At 32.0% G+C, this 9645-nt stretch overlaps 1 protein-coding gene across 2 annotated transcripts in view; it reads left to right on the top strand.

The window, feature by feature from the left end:
* Positions 1 to 8718: 8718 nt before the first annotated feature.
* Positions 8719 to 9645, top strand: part of LOC143195344 (uncharacterized) — a 72823-nt gene continuing 71896 nt past the window's right edge. For both annotated transcript variants that reach the window (XM_076403621.1, XM_076402824.1), the window contains exon 1: positions 8719 to 8882. The gene's annotated coding sequence lies outside the window, so the exon portion shown is untranslated. The remainder of the gene's footprint in view (positions 8883 to 9645) is intronic.

Below are 9645 nucleotides of genomic sequence, written 5' to 3'. Positions count from 1 at the left end.
TAAACTTCAAAATTACAAATTGTGAATTCTATTTACGTAAATATTTTGATATGATATGGTATGCACTTTTTCTTTCCACAGGTCTGATTAAATTATAGTAACAACACCTTTTAGTTTTTATTTTTAATTTATATTTTTGTTATTATTTATTACTTACTATGTTATTGCCCACTATGTGAATGAAACAGAGTGTAACATTATATTGTATATCAAAAAAATTGATGAAAAATTCTCTTTATTCTTATTTAAATTTGTTTAATAAATTTAAAATTAAAAATATTACTTTGTCAATGATTTATTTCTAATTTATTTGTATATTTAAGTTGGCTATGCGAAACAGATAATATGATTGAGAATATATTAAGTATATTGATAGAAAGCTTTTCCTAATGTTAAGATAACAGCATTCAGGAGATTATTTCCATTTAGAATTAATTCTTTGCGCGTATACTTCACGCGCCATTTAAACAAGTCGGTAAGTGAAAACTGTCTACAACAACCGACCCTTTCATCCCGCTAAATACTCTATTTTGCACCTCTTTTCTTGGCGCCCTCGCGTAGTTTATACAGAACCGATCCTTTCGTCATTTCAATGATGTGCAATTTGTCACATAATATCTCACCCTATTGTACGAGGTTCACCCTTTAAGCGACAACTCGCGTCGCCGTAGAAAAATGTCGGAAGGGCGATATCAGGGCGGTATTTAGAATATCTGATATCTTAGATTTACCGCTTTCTTGTAGATTTTGTATAGAAAATTTAGGTTGAATTTTATGAATCAGGTAAAATTAGGCCTATAAATTAGTTTTAAATGATTTTTTAATGCTTGAAGCTTTATTTTGAAAAATCAGTACAATGCCTTTTATTCAAAGTATTGTCCATCGACAGTCGCTTTTTTTCTATTTTTCAGATAATTTTGTGATTTCATCTTGAAAAAACGATGTATTTTTTAAGGATATCCCATGAATGGACCTATGGTTTAGTATCTTCATAAGAAAGCGCTTCTCAAACAAGTCATATGTTAGAACAAATAGTTATAAGAAGGAGTAAGGTCTGAAGAATACGGCGGCTGGGGTAGACCTCCCCTTTTAATGTTTCCAAGTATGCTTTAGCCAGATTTTCAGCATGTCATCGAGCGTTGTCATGCTGAAAAATATTATGTTTGTGACCTTTTATAACTGTGATTGTCCGAAAGGCAAGAGTACAAAATCATTGTTGTCTTTGTTGGGATTTCGACCATTTCTTGTTAGTCTTCGGCTCAAATGCATTCATTATTACGGCCTCTTTTGATGGCTTCATCGCGTAATGGCTTCAGATTCTCGTCTTAAAATTTTTTTGACTCTCTAGAACGCTATTTGCTTTCGGTGTTAAAATCACCACTTTTAACGCTGAAATATTTGACCTTTTCTGTTGATGGAGCACGGTTGTCATAAGCTCACATAGCATTCGATGGCTTCGTCGATTTCTCTTTCTTGAAATTGAAGTAAAAAATAAAATTTTCCGCAAATGCGATTTACTCGGTACAAATTCAAACATTCAGACGTACTGAAAATTTGTTTGTTCACTCTTCGACGAAGTGACACATAATGAAAAGTGAAGCTTGTCAGTGAGGCTTCCACATGAACTTCTTCTGGAAAATAGAGTTGGCCATTTCATTTGATACATTTTGCATTTCGAATGTAATTCAATTCCAAAGGAGCGTTACTCCTTTGAATTTAACAATTTATCGAGCTGATTTTAGCTTCTTTGAAATCGACAATAAGTAGCCCTGCAAGCACGTAACCCATGTGAAAAGGTAGCAGTGGGATGGAGCCGAGTCTGGAGAGTACGGCGGCTGCGATAAAAATTTCCATCCAAGTGATTTCAAAACTTTTTGTTTGGCTCTAACAGGCAGTCTGTTGTCATGCTGCAAAGTCACCCCGTCATATTCTTGAGCATATTGAGGAAGATATTCGATCAATAAACAGTTCAAAATGATCATCTGTTGTCGGTAGCCATCAGTATCAATTGCTTCTCCGGCTTTCATCAGTTTAACTAGATCTCCACATAGAACATAGTGTGGCTACCAAACCGATTTGACCTGGGTGATACCTTTGGAACATCATTCCACTGACTATGTTTTCAATTTCTAAGTACCTGTTATTCAATTCATGTGGCACCCATCTTTTGGATCCTTCCTGACAAATTATGATTCGGTTCACATTAAGCTTCTCTGAAAATTGTTTTTGACATTGGGTTAGCTCTTCATCCAATGACTTTTGAAATTCCGCATCTTCAAACGTTTTCGGCTTAGCAGGATGTTCTTAATTAATATTAATAATTTAATAGTATTAATAATTATTTTAAATTAATGCAGTGAGCTTAAATATTGTTTGACTATGGACCTCAGACCTCTCTGATCATCCTTAATTTATACTACATGACATGTAAGTAATTGATATAATATATATGTAATTAATTAATATATGAATTGGTGTATCCTGGCTACTAGAGTCAGTAAGATGATTATTCTATGATTATATATATATATATATATATATATATAATTTGCGACCGACATGTATAATATTGAAATCCTTGGTATTAATTCTGCCTTATTTAATGAAATTTTCATTTTGTGTAAAAGTATATCTTTTCCATTAAGGAATGATATATTAGTAATAGTTGTTATTAGTAATGTTGCTTTAACAATTTATTTTGACATATTAAAACCGAAAATCACAATATTGTTATTTTGTTTAATACAAAATTAAATAAACTCTAAAATATGTTATTAAAAATATAGTGTGACAACAAATATTATACATTTTTGATGTCCGAACTTTCATCATAAAAAATAAAAGTTTATCATATGCCAGTAAATTATGTTAAATAAATTTAATTACAATATTTTTAAGAAATATAATTATTGATAAGATATATTTACATTTTACTTTTTCATTATGTTAATAATTATATTACACTAGAAACCTATTCCGATCCTGATATTGTAGTCCTTATTCTTAAAGCCTTGCGTTGTTGCTGTTATCCTTTTTCGACTTTAATCCTTTCCCTATTTTAATCCCGACTTAAAAGCTCTTTTGTTTCCTTTTAACCCCTTTTCCTGGGGACAGCCTTTTGCCGAGGTGAGAACGCGCCTCCATTCTAATATGTTTCAGTTTCGGATAGGAAAGGGCTCGCGACAGGAAGAAAATCTCGTCGTATTGATAACTTCTGAAGTAAAGAGTGATTTAGGGTTTATTGTAGAGTTCAAGGATCTCATTAAGTTAGGTGTTATCATGAAAATATCGACAGGAGATAAATAATAATTAAAAACTATCTATTTTATTTTACAATCTGATGATGCCGCAGCATTAAAGGCGACAGGGTGGCCCTCTGTAGAAAAATGGTCCCAGTCACGCGAGTAACCAGGCTCGGTAGGACAGGTTGTCTTCTGGCATGATACCCAAGTTGATCACTCGCCTATCGGTAGGCTTAATGCAGAAGACCGTGGTTCCGAGCCTAACTTAAACAGTGTATTCAGTCCAGTTTAACCCTAGTTGGTAAAAAGGAAACTCTAAAATATGTATAAAAATAGGATGACTAAGAATAGTAATTGCAAACAGAAAGAAGTTCCAGAGGAAGGTCCTCTGTGGAATTCATGAATGAAAACAGGAATTTTACTAATCATCTGTTTCATATCATTCTCCATTGTGATTACAAGAGTAGCCTTAACATAAAATAAGTTTCTAAATTAAAATAAAAAACAGTAATAATATTAAAGAAATAACATTTTTCATTGATAATTTATAATATTTCGGTTTAATATCAATATATAAGTACAAAATACTAGAAGAACATTTTCTTTAAATTATTTTTATCAGAAATCATATTTATCATAATTTGTAGGTTGGTTCTTGTATTTTGATTTTGATACTTTAATATTTGTTAAAATTTTTATGATAAATAGAACATTAAATATGTGAATACCTTTCAATAATTTACTGTATTAATTTCTATATTAATAAAAACATTTGAACTTAAGTTTAAGCCAACAAAATCATTTTTCAATTAAAATTATATTGTAAGATGTAGAGTGAATTTTTAAATAAAAAAAATAATAGTAGTAATACTTAACGAATAACATTTTTTAATTATAATGATTAAAAGGTTCCTTTAAAATCATTATAAAATTACAATTAATACTTAAAAAATATTTTTTTCAGAAAATTGGAACAAAAGTTGTAATTTTTATATTTAGTGCTAGTGTTTAATTAATGGAAACTAATATATTTGAATCCTTTAATATGTAATACTATAGAAAAAATATAATTGTAATTATTGTCTACTTGTCGACTGCAATTTGGATGTCGGAGCATTAATACAACCTACAAGTTATTTGCAAATGTAAGAAATAACCAATGGGTATTAATGTATTTTTATAATGGCATTTATGATTCTTCTACCTTAATTTTAAAATATTTTAACCTATATAAAAATACGCAATTTGGGATAACTTTAGTATAACTTGTTTATAATTGTATATAGGAATAAATTCTCAGAACTTATATCTGATTTTATAGAAAAAAATATAATTATAAATCTATATTAAAAATATATAGGAATGTGTAAACAAAATGGGCATATAAGTATGTGTTATTTCGATCTCGACGATAACAATGATAGTGAAATATTCAATGTTATATCTGCTGCCAATAAAAAATTAATATTTTTATTTTTCAGCAAAAGCATCACAAGCGTTTCCGCTGAAAAATAATGACTTTCCGGAGTAACATAGTTCTTGAAATGTTCTAATTTTTAGACTTTGCTTCATAAACGATTTAAATAGTTAATTAATAAAATCTTTGATTTTTTGTGGTCAATTTTAAATGATTTAAATTCGAATCAACTTTGTCTAAAAATACGCACAACTCCTTGCATTAACTAACCGAGAATTATTTTTGTTGGTCATGCTGCTACTATCTGATGACGTTGCTCTATTTTTTAGCTTATAAATGTAATGTAATGTGTATATATTTATTTAAGTGTTATTTCAAAAAACTAATACAATTAAAAAATTTGTTCATGAGCCAAAGAATAGTTAATCTAATACACAAAAGTTAAGAAATAAGCCACAGGTATCCACAGACACTCAATCAATGCGTGTCATCATTATCGCTTTTCAACTAGGATAAAATGAGAAGATCAAATCTGTTCTCAGTATTTTGGCAGTATATTCGACGTCTTCTATTTGGTGGTCGAGCTGTGGTAAGTATTTGATTATTTGAGGGGATTTATTTTACTATTGAATGTAAAAGATATCTTGAATAAGTGATCTCCTGTACAAAGTCATAAACAAGTATGACACTTAATTTATTTACTATTTTATGTTATTATAAAAATAATTATGTCTATTAATAAGGTCAGATGGTAGTAAATGCCCACATTTCAATTTTTGGCGAGTACATTAAGATATAATGACACTTTTTCAGAATATTTTACACTGAAACGTTGTATCACACTCGTCATGGTTATTCAGGGCCATATTTCTCTGAACTAAGCTGTTACTGGCAAAATATGGGGCTTCGACAATGACAGGTAGCACTTTCATTTGGAACCTCTAAATTTTCAAGCATTAAAGGCAAGACAAGTTCGATTTTTATTATTTCTTTATTTATTTATTAAAGACCCGTCGGCCTCATGGGCTATTTAGGACCCAGTACAATTTAGTGTTACAATAGGCAGTATAAATACTGTAAGAAACAGTACAAAATGTTAACATATACAAAGGTTTTGTATAAATCAAATGCAAGATAGTGTAGAATGCAAAGTGTAGATATAGACAGATATTTTGAAAACAAATAAGAGTATAAAGCATAAAATGTGAACAGTTTAAAATGTATACATTAACACATATTGACACAAAGAAATTAGTATAAAATGTTAATAGCCTTAATCAATTAGATTACTTTAATGGCTGCCAGATAATTCATCAGCCTCTCAAGGTTCATTCTCTCAAGGAACCCATGGCACTCGACCAGGATAGGTCTGATGCTTAGCGGGGAACTGCAATTATTGCAAATGGGTGGGTTCTTGCATTGTGGGTTTTCTCCTTTAAGAAAAAACTCGTGAATCAATTTGTAGTGGCCTACTCGAAGTCTGGAGGAGATACTAGCGCCTACCAATATCCCGAACATTAAGGTCCTGGTAAAATCTTTTTTATATTTTGCGTAATTTATTATTTGCCATTAAATTCCAGTTTAATTGATTCAGTTTTTAATAAAGTGTGTTATAATGCGAATTGAGGTCTTTCCAATGAGGAAAACTCTCCGAGAGCGATCCTTCCCTCCCCACGCTAGATGAACGGCTCTCTAATTACCCTCAATTCCCATGTGAGATGGAGACCACATTTAGGTAATATTCTTCAAGACAAATTCGAGAGCGAATCTCACAACGCGACTGTTCGTTCATATAGGCCTAAGAATTACAATACCTGTATAGCAATACCTTATTATCCAAAGTAAATTTGGATTTACGCCCTATAAGCTAATATATCTGGTTCAGTTTTTAAGCTTTATTAATATATGCTTGCATTCTTAGATATTTAATGTTATTTACTAACGGGAGCTCATGACTATTAAGATTTAAAGGAGGACAAATCACCCGAGGAAATTTTGTCTCATTCGCTTTGATACATCACAGACATATATTTTATTGTCAAACAGGGTGATGAATACACTGACCTACACCCAATATATTCGGGTGTTCCGCTGGGAAGTGTTCTTGGTTCTTGGTCTTATATCTATTACATACAGCTGACCTACCGACCTCAAGAAACACTACTGGTGAACATATGTTGACGATCAAGCGGTTTTATCATCACATGAGGATCCAATATCAGCCACAAGAAACCTCCAACTTCATCCTAACAAAGTTGAATTGTGGTTGAAAACGTGGCGTATCAAGGAAAATCAGACAAAATCTACCCATGTAACATTCGCTTTTTATAGAAGAACATGTTCCTCAGTAAAATTGAATAATCATGAACTTCCGCAAGCAGACAACGTTAAATATCTGGAAATACCTTTTGATCGACGTTTGACATGGAAGTAACATATAGTGACAAAACGCAAACAGCTTGGGCTTAAACTAAACCAAATGTATTGCATGATAGGGTGTAAATCTAAATTATCTTTAGATAACAAGATTATGCTCTATAAGTCAATAGTTAGGCCCATTTGGATCTATAGTGTTGAACTGTGGGGTACTACTAGCAAATCTAATATAGATATCCTTCAGAGGTTCCAGAATAAAGTGTTGCGAGTCATAGTCGATGCCCCTTATTACGTGTCCAACAAACTGATTCAGTGCGATATCCCTTAGAACCCATAATGAGTGTCATTCGAAGTGTTGGTGCGAAGTAGTCTGAAAGACTATTAGTGCATCCCAATGCACTCGCCAAACAGTTAAATGTGCGCGATGACAGTGATGTGCGTATGCTCAAACGCAAACTACAATACGAACTGATTAATAAGCTAAGTTAAAATAGTCTTTAGATTAAGTTATAAGTATAATTGATCCCGGGCAGACTGTTGACTTTCTAATAGATTAAGAAAATTCGCCTTAATACGTCATATTTTCAACTACAAATTGATTTTGTTGAAATGAATTTGGAACTTCCTTGCGGCTGATATTATATTTTCATGGGATGATAAAATTGCCGTCTCATCAGATGTATGCAGGCGATATAATAATGGGCCAAAGACACTGCCCTGCAGTTGGAATATTTTATTGGATATACTTTATGTTGAAACATTGTAAAAATCTGATAAGGAATTCCAGTCACTCCAACAAGCAAGCTTTCCTCTGGAATGGAGGGAAAACCCTATTAGAGAGAATAAAATAGTTATAAAAAATATAATATAATATTATATATTATAAAAAGCTTTAAAATATATTATAAGAAAATGCATGCACTATATAATGTGAATAATTTAAAGATATATAAAGGTACAGATTTCTAGTAATGATTATTCTTATAAACTATTTTAATTTGGAAACTTGGATAGTATTGAGCGTAAAAATAAGTGCGGAAACAAAGGATATGTTTCAAAAAATCGTGTGGGTTTTGAAGGAACATAAATTTAATTATATATGTCAGAAATAAAGCGGTAACTCTTCATAAGACTTGTACTAGTTGAGTGAATTTAATGCGTGATGTAGAGATACATTAATCAAAGACTTAACCGAATGCATAATTAATACAAATATGTTAAATCCGACCCTGCGTCGCTCGGTACCCCGCGAAGCCCGAATTGTGCCGTAAATATATCATCAAAACACCTTTACATCACCCAAGTATGCCGGGAATTAGGGCGCGACCAAGAAAAGCGGGCCTGAAAAAGGACGCAGCTACGGACTTTCTTGAAGAAGGCGACGACGGAGACGGGCACCGCGGACCAGACGAGGACGGAGCGCCGTAAAAAAGACGAAAAGACGTTTTATTAGTATTGCGCGCTTGCGTCTCTGGCCTCGGTAAACCTCTAAGAAACGACGCTGGTCTGAGGGCAAAAATCCGCCGTCTTTCCTGGTTGGTGGCGTCGGCGGCGGCGGCGGCGGTCTACCTCAACACGCCCCGCCCACCAACCGCCCCCCCTAAACCACCCACGGATCCGGTCCCCCTCGTCTCGCTACTTTTATACTCTTTCTTAATGTCAGAATATCTCGCGACAGAAAAGAACGCGTCACGGGGAGCTAGTGGACGACGCTGAGGACGCCGACGACTACGACTTTTTTTCTGTTCAATTGGGTCTTCCCTTATCGGCGATGTTGTTCTTCGGTGGTGGTCCACGTGAGGTGGTCGGCTAGTGCCTCTAAGTGTTCTACGAGGTCCTCTCTATAGGTGCGTATAGTATTTTTTATCCATCAAAGAAAATAAGGACAAACAAAAAATAAAAAAAATCATAGGGAGTTAATTTAAATATTTTTAACATTAACACTTACATTTTTTTTGTAAGTAATGTAATTCTACTTAAATCTAACCTGACTTATTTATAATATCTTGTTCATATATAATATTGATTTTTGTATCTAAAATTTTTATTCTATTTTTATAATTTTTTGCATATGGCCTTTTTATATAGTGCTGAGTTCGAATTTAGTACTGTGTTTTGCTTTTCTTGATTACAAATATTTTTAATAAACTGTTATATCTGTCATTTTATGTTTTATTGTTAGCATTGGTTTTAATATTTTAACAATTTTGTAACAATTCATGTACATTTAAATACATATCATAATTTTAGATTTTATGATCTACATTTTCTTATGTAAGATTTTATTTTTATTTATTCTTAATTTATTTTTTACTTTTCATTTGACTTTGATTTTATATATTTAATAATTAGTTTTAATGATTGTAATTCACCTTTAATTTATTGTATTATATGCTATTATTTTGTAATCTTTTATTAGTGTTATTTTCTGGTGTTTTGCCAAATATGTAAAATTTTATTTAGTTTAATTGTTTGTCATAATTTTCTATGTCACAATTCACGTTTTTTATGTAATATTTTTGATCTTATTTTTATAATTTCTTGCTGTAATATTTTTGCTGATGATACGTTTGATACTTAATAGATATCTGAGTAGCAATGAATTAAGTA

The sequence above is a fragment of the Rhynchophorus ferrugineus genome, unplaced genomic scaffold, assembly GCF_030347505.1.
Source record: "Rhynchophorus ferrugineus isolate W39M unplaced genomic scaffold, kcgeb_rfMv2 rfM1, whole genome shotgun sequence".
In the NCBI taxonomy this organism is placed as follows: domain Eukaryota; kingdom Metazoa; phylum Arthropoda; class Insecta; order Coleoptera; family Curculionidae; genus Rhynchophorus; species Rhynchophorus ferrugineus.
Note: the sequence above shows the minus strand (reverse complement) of the source record. Positions and strands in the feature narration are given on the sequence as shown.